The following is a 12,487-nucleotide window of genomic DNA, read 5'->3' on the forward strand; positions in this document are numbered from 1 at the left end:
GACTCTAGTCTCTTCTAGCCAGTAGTGTTACTGTGCATTAGTCTGCTGCTGTTCTAATTGGTCTTCCCCAGTAGGTAGTCTGACCTTTCTCTCTTGCTGTCTTTAGGATTATTTCTTTTACACCTACTTTGTGTAAGCAAATCACTGTGTGTCTAGAAGTCCGTCTACTCATTTGATGTCTTGCAGGCATTCTCTGAATCTTTTGTGCTTGAATAGTCACATCTCTGATGAGATGAGTGAAGTTTTCTCGGATAATTTCATGGAAAGCTTGTTCCAAGGTAGTCTCTGTCTCTATCTGCCTTGAGGATTCCAATTAATCTTAGTATTGGCCTCTTAATATAATCTCACATCTCTTGGAGACTTTGTTCTGTCTTTTTAAACTTCTTTTCTATGTTTTTAATAGTTTGGCTTAGCTCCATATTTTGGTCCTTAAGCTCTGAGATTCTTTCTTCTTCTTGGTCAATTCTGCTTTCCATGCTTATCAGTTTGTTATTTATTTCTTTCACTGTATTCTTTATTGCCATCATCTCAGTTGTCAACTCCTTCATTCTTTTCTCTTATCTCTCCTCATTTCTATTTATTATTTCTATTAACATCTTGATATCTGTGTTTGTGGCTTGAGACCAGTCATCTGGGGGTTCTTCATTGTTTGAGTTCCAAAGTCTGTATTCTCAGTTGTTGTCTTCCCAGGGGTCTGTATGTGACCTGTGTTCTTAGATTGATTCTTCTTCTTTTGTGAAGGTTTCCCTCCCCCTTTTTTTCTCCCTTTTAAAATTCTGTTGTTCAGTGATGGGGGAAGAGCTTTCATTTCTGTTTGCTCAAACCCCTTTTCTTCCTTATGTAGATCATCTGGATTTGTTCAATTTTGAAGCTGGGTTGGGGCCAGGGAACTGTGCTTTTTGCATTTTTGAGATTTGATTAAGGATAGAGCTGTGGTCCAGAAGCAATCTGCAGATCACAGTATCTGCTGACAGGTGTGTGGGCCCCCTGGAACTCACTTCCCACCACTGTCCAGGTGGTGGGGATGTATGTTTGCCCCCTGAAAGCAAAACAAAATAAGAAAAGGAAGGAGGAAGATGAAAGCAAAGTGAAGAGAGAGAAGAAGAAGAGAGAAAACAGACAGGCACACGAACCAATGAATAAACAAAGAAACAAACAAAAAATGCATATAATCATATAAACAAATAAAAAAACCCTGTTCATACACTTACCCTCAAAAATATCCATATACAAACAGAAAATCTAAAAAACAACAATAAAATAACAAAAACAAAGCAAGTACGAAAATGTAAACAAAAACAGAAAGAAAAAAAAGAAAGAGTTCCCTCTGTGGCTGTTTCTGAAACTTTAGGTTCCTTTTCTGAGCACTGTGACCACTGCTTTTGGCTGCCTCCGCATTAGGAACAGCTCCTTTCTCCAGCCTGCCTCCACTCTCAGTGTAGGATGATGGGGTTGCTCTCAGCATTGGTCAGACACCCCGTGGATTGCTGTGGGGGGAGGGTGTATCAGATCTTGACTCACCCAACTCTTCTTCTGCTGCTGCTGCTGCCAAGTCACCACTCAGATCAGACATGTCAGTGCCTGGACCTGCATAGGGTAAGGGCATCTGTCTCTCTGTGTCAGATGGTGGATCCCAGAGAGGTGCAAAGACAGCTTCTGGGTCTCAGGTTGAAGGCTGAATAGAGCTGGGCAGGGCAATACAGGTCTCTGCCTAGTCCCAGGAAAGAGAAAATGGTAGTGGTTGGCACCTCCTTACCAGTGATGTGGCTCAGTTCCAAATTTTCTCACTGTGCCTTCTCCATAGTTCCTGCTGCTAGCACCCAGCCTGCTGCTGCAGGTGGTGGTGTGGGCCAGGTGCCAGGTACTGAGGAGCAGCTGATCTCTGCTGCCTCCTCTCAAGAGACCCCCAAGAACAGCAGACAATCCTGTTTGCTGGGGGCTCCAATCTCAGGGCAGTGGTAGGTTGCTTTCCTGGGTCTTAAACCTGAGTCTCCTCTCAGACAGACTTTCACTCACTCACCGGCACACACCCACTCATGCAGACAGTCTTTATGGACACTCACTTTTACAGAGATTCTCACACTCTAACCAGTTCTGCCACCATCTTGCCTGTCCTCTCTGAAATTTCTCTTTTTATCCCTTGCCATTTTGTAACTGGATTGTTTGTTTTATTATTAGTGAATCTAGATAGAAGTAATTTGGCATATATGGTTTGCAAATATTTTCTCCCACTCTGTAGCTCGCCTTTTCATTCTTTTAACTGTCTTTCACAGAGAAAACATTTTAATTTTTGTCAGCTTCTCCTTTTATGAATCATGGTAGCAAGTCTAAGAAATCTTTGCCTAACTATGATTTCCTAAGATAGTCTCCTAGGTTTTTTCTAAAAATTTTATGTGTTAAATTTTATATTTATTTATTTATTTATTTATTTTTTTGAGGTGGAGTCTCACTCTGTCGCCCAGACTGGAGTGCAGTGGCCACTCCCGGCCACCGCAGCCTCGACCTGCTGGGCTCCGGCGATCCTTCCGCCTCAACCTTCCAAGTAGCTGGAACTACAGGCGTGCCCTACCACACATGGCTAATTTTTTTATTTATTGTAGAGATGAGGCCTCGCTGCCCAGGTGGGTCTCGAACCTGCAGGCTCAGGCAATCCACTCACCTCAGCCTCCCAAAGGTGCGGATTACAGGCTGAGCCACCGAGCCCGGCTTTAAATTTTATATTTAAATCTATAATCCATATTCATTTTGAGTTAACTTTTACACGGTGTAAAACTTAAATTGAATTTTTTTTATGTGTGTGTGTTTTCTTTTAATTGGTCTATGAATGTCCAATTGTTCTAGCACCATTGTCGAAAAAGCAATCTTTCTTCCATTACATTACCTTTATTACCTGTGAACTTTTGTTAAAAATCTATTGAGCATATTTGGGTCAATTTCTGAATTTTCTATTATGTCCCATTGTTCTATTTGTCTATTCTTCTGCTAATAGCACACAGACTTCTTTATTATAACTATATAGTAAGTCTTAACATCATATAGATTATTCCTTTTATTTTTTGTTTTTCAATTTTTTTAACTTTTCTCTTTCCTTTGTCTTTTCATATAAATTTTAGAATAGTTTCGTCTCATCTATACCTAGAAAACTTCTTGCTGAGAAGTTAATACTAGTTATATTTAAACTTTATATGAATTTAGGGAAAATTGACATCTTTACTATACTGAGTCTTCTAATGCATGAACCCAGTATGTCTCTCTGTTTTATTTTTATCTGATTTCTTTCATTGGCATTTTGTAGTTTTCAGCATACAAATCTTGTACATATATTTTTAGATCTACACATTTTTTTTCAAGTGATAATATATGGGACTGTAGTTCACTCATGTGATCATTACTAGTGAATAACATTTATGTATTTATTTTATAGCCTGCCACCTTCCTGAATCTGCTTATTAGTTCTAGGAGTATTTTTGTAAATTCTTTGATATTTTCTTCCTAGACAATTATTTCACTTGTAAGTAGGGACAGTTTTATTTCATTTACTTATTTATTTATTCATTTATTTTTTGCTTTATTGTACTGGCTGGAATTTCCAACACTATGTTTATGAGAATGGTGAATGCCTTGTTCTCAATCTTAAAGGAAAAGCACTCAATCTTTCTCCATTAAGGATAATGGTCTTGTACATTTTTGTAGATGTTCTATCAAGTTCAGGACATTCTCTTCTATTCCAGTGCTTCTAGAGTGAGTGTGTGTGTGTGTGTGTGTGTGTGTGTGTGTGTGTGTGTTTTCATTAGTGGGTGATGAATTTTATCAAATGTCTTCTGCATTAATTGTTATGTTCATGTGATTTTTCTTCTTTAGTCTGTTAATATAGTAGATTATATTGATTAATTTTTGAATATTGAGCCAGTCTTGCATCTCTGGAATAATTTCAATTTGGGAATGGGTGTATAATTCTTTTACATATTGCTGAATTGTATTTGCTAATATTTTGTTAAAGATTTTTAGAATGTACATTCATGAGAGATATTGTTCTTTAACTTTATTTTCCAATGTACTGTCTTTGTCATGTTTTAGCATTGGCATAATATCAAATGTATAAAATTAATTGGGAAATGATGTACTTTTTTGGAAAAGATTATGTAGAATTGATGTTAATTATTATTTAAATATACCATAGAATTCTCTAGAGAATCATCTGAATCTAAAAACACAGTTCCATACAACCTGTGGGTCAAAGAGAATGTCTCTAGGGGAATTTTAAAAAATTGAATGAAAAAGAAAATATAACATATCAAAACTTTTAGAACACAGCCAAAGTAGTGATAATATATGCATTTCTTTTTAATTTCACTTTGTCAATCTTTATCTTTTTATCAGTGAGTTTAGATGATATAAAATTGTACTTATTGATGTGTCATGGTTTAAGTGCATCTTTTTTGCTTTCTTTTCCTGTTTTTTTTTCTTTTTCTTTTCTTTCTTTCCTGTAGGTTATTTGAAATATTTTAGAATTCCATTTTGATGTATTTATAGTGTTATTGAATGTATCTCTTTTTATAGTTTTTTAATGTGTGTTCTAGATAGCACATTCTATCTATCTATATTTATGTATGTCTGTGTCTATATCTATATATCATTTATCTTAGTCAACTGGTATCATTTTACCAGTTTGAGTGAAGTGTAGAAAATTTGCTTTCTATTACATCTCTTTTCCATTCCCCATTAATATTGTAACTTTCTTAAATATTTTCTCTACATGCATTTAGAACCATGCCAGGCAATGTTATAATTTTGCTTTAACTGTCAAACATAATTTAGAATTCTCAAGAGAAGAAGGAAAGCTTACTGTGGTTATTCATACTGTTGTTTAGTATGTTTTTTTCTTCCCAATTTCCCACAATTTCTTCTGCTATAATTTTATTTCTGTTTAGAGAAATTTTTTTAAGCCATTGTTTTAGGTAGATCTGTTGGCAACAAGTTTTTTGTTTTCCTTTGTCTGAGAATGTCTTGACTTTTTTCTTCATTCCTGAAGGATACATTCACAGATAACAGGATTATGAATTGACAGCTCTTTTAGCACTTGAAAACTATTGTGATACTTTCTTCTGACCTCAGTTATTTCTGATGAGAAATCTACTGTCATTCAAATAAATTTTCCTCCATAGGCAAGGTGTCATTTTCCACTGACTGCTTTCAAAATTTTTTACTTATCTTTAGTTTTCAGAAGTTTGACTAATTTAAGTTTGGGTAGATTTCTTTAGGTTAAACCTTTTGGAGACTGATTCACCTCCTTGAGTCTATAGGTTAGGGTCTCTTTCCAAATTTGGGACGATTTCATCCATTACATCTTTGCATACTCTTTCAGTTCCTCCCTCTTTCTCATTTCTTTCTGGAACTCTGATGGCATGACTATTAAATCATTCGTTATAGACTTACAAGTCTCTGAGGCTCTGTCAATTTAATGGATTTCTTTTCTGTTTTTTCAATTAGGTAATTTCTACTGTTCTTTCTTCAAGTTCACTGATTCTTTCCTTGGTAAATTTATGGTATGCCTGAATATACACACAGTTTTAGACCATCAACTTGAAAACATGATTGTCAGCATGAGGAATGCTAAATCTGAATCTCAAGGTGGACTCATATTAAACAAGTTCACTAAGGCCTGTAACCAAAACCTAGAATGTCAATTAATTTACTTAATTTATAATAGGAAATTTAACCATCAGCTAGACTTAAATGTTTTCTCAGTGGGTAAGTGAAACTGGAAAACCTTAATTATAACAAAAAGGCTATTTAGTGAGTTTGCAACTAGGAAAATAAGAGTTATTTGGAGATTGTAATACCTAATGCCATAGAGCCCTGGAAATTGCTATGTGCATCTCCCCCATAGAGTCCTACCTGCTACACTACTTGGTTGGTCATCATACTGGGCCATGACACCCTCTCAGGACCACAAAATAAAAGTTTGACTTTCTCCTTTCTAAAGTTCTTTTACTGACTATCTTAAAGATTGTCATACTTTTACCCAATATGTGTTAGTACATTTAATATAGTTTTGTTCATGTCTTGGCAAGCACTTACTCTATTTCTGTTTTGTGACTTTATATATCTCTAATTTAAATTATCATTAAAATAGTTTAAAACTTAGTGTACAACCTTCTTCCCAAGTTTGCAAAATTATTCTTATTATCTTTATGAACCATCTACCTAAAAAGCACTGTGGTTTCCTGCTTCCTTTTTTACCATTTTTTGATTTTCACTCTGGAGGAAGCTAATTTTGATAGCATGAGAAGTGGCCCACATAGTGGGAAATTAGGACTTCTTGCTAACAGACATGTGAATAAACTTGGGCAGATCATTGAGCCCTAATCGAATCTTCAGATAACTGCAGTCTCAGCCAACATCTGGACTGCAACCTCAGGAAACTCTGAGCCAAAATGACCAAGCTAAGCAGCTTCTAAATTCTTGACCCTCAGAAACGATGTGAAATAATAAATGGTCATTATTTTAAGCCATTAAGTTTTGAAGTAATCTGTTACATAGCAATACATGACTTAAAAACCTACTCCTACTTAAGAATGGGGGATAGAAGAGCTTACTAGGAGTTCTGTGTATTTGGTTGGGCTTGTTGACAGAAATGTTTCCTTAAAATGAGTTTTTAGAAAGGGAACTTTTTGAAAAGTAGGACATAATTTTGGTGTCATAACAGCTTCATTAAGAACCCATTTTTCCTTTAGTGGTTCATTTAATTTATTTAGAATTTTTCTTCCTGCTGATAATGCTGGTTTGGCTAAACTTTCTGTGGTGGTGAGGGCAGGGAGACTCTCTTCTGTACACAGATCTTTAATTAATCTTTTTGCTTCCAACCTACTTCTACCCCTTCCTAGGTTTTTGCCAGGCATATGGTTTCCTTTTTCCTGTGGTGCCTTGCAACTGTATTCAGACTATGATTTCCTCCAATTTATTGAATTTGTCAGCTCTCTTCCATCTGCTTTCCATTTACAGAAATATGTTGAAATATTTTGTTTGCTGGGACTGCATCCTCACTCTTTCCCTCTACCTTCTGTTGTTCTTTTTGCTGTTTTGTTTCTATTAGTCAAAAAGCGTTGTTTTACTATTCCTTTAGTGTGATTCAGGGTTAGGGAAGGCAATATGTGTTGAATCTGCCATCTTGAACTAGCAACCTTCTGAGTAGCATCTTTTTTCTATTCATTCAGTACACCACTCTTCACTTTTAAGGATCTCCATGGCCAGGCACGGTGGCTCAGCCTGTAATCCCAGCACTTTGGGAGGCCGAGGCTAGAGGATTGCTGATCCCGGGGGTTCAAGACCAGCCTGGGCAACTTGGCAAGACCTCAGCTCTACAATAAATCACAAAAACTAGCTGGGCGTGTTGGTGTGTGTCTGTAGTCCCAGTTACCTGGAAGGCTGGGGCGGAAGGATCACATGAGCCCAGCAGGTCAAGGGTGTGATGACTGTGAGCGTGCCATAGCACTTCAGCCTGGGCCACAAGAATGAAACTCCAGCTCAAAAAAAAAAAAAAAAAAAAGGATCTCCCACAGGCTAATGGTGTGGTCTTTTCCAGAAATCTCTAGGGCCACTGTTCTCCCTTTATTTACTCTTGATCTAGCCTTGCCAGTGGGTTCACTGTCCTCTCTCCAGACTCCCTTTGCCTTTCTTCTGCTGGAAGTATCCCTAATTTCCCTGAGCCACAAGATACTCTTTCCTATAGATCACTGTATCACAAGAAACCCTTGACCACAGCAAAAGAAAGTATAGTTCTTACTTTAAAAGAACCCCTCCTCCAAGTAGACCATAGAGAAAAGAACCTTTGGAAAAGAAACTCTTTATATGTAGCTGTCCACTTTCTTAAACTAGCATGGCATATCTGTTTCACATCAAGGTTTATAAAATAATGATTACAATTTGAGTATATTAAGTTTCTGAGGGAGTGGTGTTATCCATGTCTGGACTCGATATGATTTCTCTTTTATGCATGTAGAATGTTGGTAAACAACGAAGACACAATTTGGAATTTTGAATCTGTGTCCTTTATTACTACAATATTGATTTCTTCAAAAGGTGTACTTCATGTGAACAGCCAGGGATGAACAAACCAAGAGAACAGAATGGTATCTTAGCATTCAGACAAAGTATAGTGATAAAGAATACAATATAAATAATATTTGGAGTTATCTGGGAAAGTTTTTTATATTCGGAAAATCTAATCACAGAGGTAGGGTCCCAGTTTGGAGATGCATTTAGGGAATCAACTCCCAATATACTGGAAATGAGTTTATCAAGAAACTGAATGATGAAGCAGGTCACAGTAAGTCAGGACCTCAAAGAACTTCAATGTTACCAGCCTTGGGGAAATGGCAAAATCGCGTAATGTAAAAAGTATATGCCATGGGTTTTTTGTTTCATTTTTTGTTTTGTTTTTCTTAAACTAAGTTTTAAATAACCACATTAAATGAAGCAAAATAGCCAGGCTCAGTGGCTCAGCCTGTAATCCCGCGCTTTGGGAGGCTGAGGTGAGTGGATTGCCTGAGCCCGCGGGTTCGAGACCCACCTGGGCAACTTGGCAAGACCTCATCTCTACAATAAATCAAAAAAAATTAGCCAGGTGTGGTAGCACGCACCTGTAGTTCCAGCTACTTGGAAAGCTGAGTCAGGAGGATCGCCGGAGCCCAGCAGGTCGAGGCTGCGGTGACTGGGAGCGGCCATTGCACTCCAGTCTGGGTGACAGAGTGAGACTCCAACTCAAAAGAAAAAAAAAATGAAGCAAAACATAGACTTAGTATGATGGTTTATCTCTGGAAGAAGAATTTTTAGGAATAGAGGGGCTGCTTAAGTTGTGGTGACTCTGTGCTCTGAATTTCATCCACTCCTTGGAAGACACTCAGTTCAGTTTCAAATGGGCCTTCCCATCTAGGCCTGTGAAGCACCAGATCTTTGTCCTTAGTAGGTCCAAGACAGACTGAAGCTCCCAAATACTTTTTAAAATGTGGTACACACACATGATGAAGTATTATGCAGCCTTAAATAAGAACAAAACCATGGAATTCGCAGCAAATAGGATGCAGTTGGAGACTATCATAATTAGTGATATATCACAGAAGCAAAGAACTGAATATTGAATGTTCTTACTCATAAGTGGGACTTGAACATTAATTACAATAGCAGGTATCAGCAGTCGATGGGCACTACCACGGAAGGGAAGGAGAGAGGGGGAGCATAGCATAACAAAGGGTATGTGGTAAACCAGGGAAAGTGAGGGCCCATTGAAGTCCATACTTCACCTGCACGAAGCCTGCTTGTGTAACTAATCCTGACCTGTATCCCACATATTTATAATAATAATAAAATAATAAAATGAAATACTTTATCAATTTAGAATAGCAGTTTTAGACACAATGGGAGATTTCTGCTTTAATCACCAATTATGTATTTGACTAATAAAGTCCATATTGTTAACATTCATATATACATATTTATAACTCGAAGGAGCCAGACATAATTAAGTAGAAATGTTCAAATTAACAATGATGATAATCATTCAAAATAAGAATCCCCTGATGTCTTCTAGCAGGCAACTCCACCACCAGCACTGCTATGAGAATTGTGTGATGCTGAGATGCTGTGCTGCCTGCTCTTTGAAATGGTCTGTCAAATGTAATGAAATGGTAAAATAGAATGATAATGAATGAATGATAATGAATGTCGGGAAAAAATGAAGGAAAAATACAATAAATAATCAGATGTAGATGAAATGTCAAAATATTTCATTTCACAAAATCCAGGGATGTAATCCCATCATATCTAGTTTTTGGTATCCTACCCTCTCTTTAAATATTTTCATATTTGGCCCTGGTTTACTGAAATCTTATCTGTGTCTATCCCTTCCTAGTTCTGGTCAGTCTCTATGTCTTATTTTTATTTTTGGCCACCTCATTTTCATCCCCTACTGATGAACTCCATAAAAATCTTGTCGCTTTTCAGTACAGACCTAAAGAGAGACTTTTTCTTTGCATACCTTTTGGACTTTGCAATTGTTGCATATCTGGTTTTCCACTTTTTCGGTTCTGATTCTTGGTCTGAAAAATGGGCTTATTCCTTGTGTGACTAACTCTAAAATAATTTTTTATACTCCTGGCTTTTTATTTTAGGCTGCAATGTTTAACCATCTCATTCAAATGTTTACACATTATCCTTACAGCCAGGATTACACACAAACAGTAACAGGATAATTATTTCCTCCTATAGGGATCAATTGTATATATATTAAAAGTTCCTTGGTCATTCTCCTTCATGGGAAATAAAGTGGTATAAGAAGGATTCCTCTACTCTTTTACTTATGGGAAGGATAAAGAGTTACCAAAGAAAACATAAGAAATGCTATAAACATTAAACCTGAAAGTACAGGATTCTAATGAACTTGAAGTAGAATTAAAACCTGACAAAGAGTGAGGAGAATGGAGAAAAGTACTCAGAGGAGGCAAGGAAGCAGAAAAAACTCTGAACAACTGAAGTAGGATTCTCATAGAAGGGAAGACAGATTTGGGGGAGAAAGCTCAAAATAAGGAATGTGTCCTTGTCAGAAAAAAATGGTTTGGTAAACTACAGGTGTTACTATTTTCAGGGAACCTAGAAATAATTGAATTGTGCATCATACCAAAGTTACACATCCCCATGAAGTTCCCAAGATAAATCTTTCTACAAGAAATAATGGAAAATAGAAAGCAAATTATGATTTGTTTTCTAAGTTCTAATGCTGAGAATGCACGTAAGTTGTGCTGGAGAACACCGTTTAAGAAGCCTTTATTTCATGCTCCTTCTTAGATGCCCCAAGACTCAATCTCAATAGTGCACAGGAGACATTGGTCCTAAGGCAACTTGCCATTCTGCACCAGTGTGGCCTTTTTGATTCTCACATTTAGGACCATGTTATGGTCATTCAGTCTCCCATCCTGATAAGAACATTCTTCATTACATTTTCAAAGCTGAAAACATCCCAAATTCTCACCCTCATTTGCTTCTTATAGTCTTCTATATTAGTTCCTATTCAGATAATCTGTAAAATAACAGACAAAATTAAACTGGAATGCTTACATATTCCATTTGCTAAGCTTTATGTACTCTAACTTATATATATTAATTGAAACCACAATGCCTATGAGGTGAGTACTATAAGTTTGTTGTTTGTTTGTTTTGCAGAGGTTAAAAACAGGATAGAGATTAAACAACTTGCCCAAGATACCTTGGCTCCAAAGTCAGTCTAAAACCAGACAGCCTGGCTCCAATTTCTGTACTCTTAACCACCAAGGTCAGGACTTGATCTTGCCAATTTTCTTTCCAGAAACTGTGGTCTCATCCCTGGACTTCAATTCAGTCAACTAAATACAAATATCTTGGGTACCAGCAGTCCCTCTCCAGATTTTCCAGAGTTCTGTCAACTGTGGATTTCCCACCAGTACACTTTGCTTCCTGTTGGTTCACTGGCTTCTCTGATACTCTCTTTCTCCCCAGCACTCAATAGGAGATGTTGTGATTGTGGACAATGCTTGACAACCACTATCAGCCAAGAAGGTTACTTGGTGTCTCTCTGCTTTGTCCAGGTGGATAAATCCATTGCCAGGTTGTGGTGCCTTTTCCTACCTGTATTTTCCTTGCTATGAATAAACCACTAGGTTGGCCTGTGAATTACAAGTCATAAATGATGTGCAAAATAATAAATACATACATTAAAAAGATTACAAATCTGACAAGAAGTGAGAAAAATACTGCTTGTATATGAAGAATTTAAATTCCTGCAAGAAAGCCTAGAAACTGAGAATGGATCCTCTCCTCAGAGCATATGGGCAAAGCCAGCAGGAGAGAGGAATAGAGAGGAATATGGGTGCCCATAGGCCCCTGGGCAAAATGAAAGGAGTGGATGATTTTTAGCACAATGCCTAATGCATAATAGTTGATCAATACAAAATGTTTGTTTATGAAATAAATGATTGAATGATGCCCACCTGATGCAAATTATAAATCTGGCAGAGACAGGATTGTCATGAAAGGGAATAAAAATTAACTGGATATCTGGGGGAAACCCTGGGTTGAAAAGCACAGTCTAGAAGGACATTTTTTATCTTCTGTGAATAGAAACTAGGGGACTTGGCTACTAAGGGCCTGCAATGGTTAATTTTATGTGTAATTTGACTGGGTCACAGATGCCCATATATTTAGTCAAATATTATTCTGGGTAGGTGCACTTCTGGATGAAGTTAACATTTGAATTAGTAGTCTGGGTTAAGCAAATTGACATTCTTAATGTGGGTGGGCCTCATCCAATCAACTGAAGACCTGAATAGAATAAAAAGAATGACTAAGAGGAAACTCCTCCTCCCTCACTGCTTAAGTTCGGGCATCAGGCTTTTCCTGCCTTCAGACTCCAACTGAAACATTCTTCTTGGGTCTCAAGACTGCAAGCTTTCAAACT

This window comes from Carlito syrichta, unplaced genomic scaffold (assembly GCF_000164805.1).
Source record: "Carlito syrichta isolate Samal-C Ts95f unplaced genomic scaffold, Tarsius_syrichta-2.0.1 Scaffold288845, whole genome shotgun sequence".
Lineage (NCBI taxonomy): Eukaryota > Metazoa > Chordata > Mammalia > Primates > Tarsiidae > Carlito > Carlito syrichta.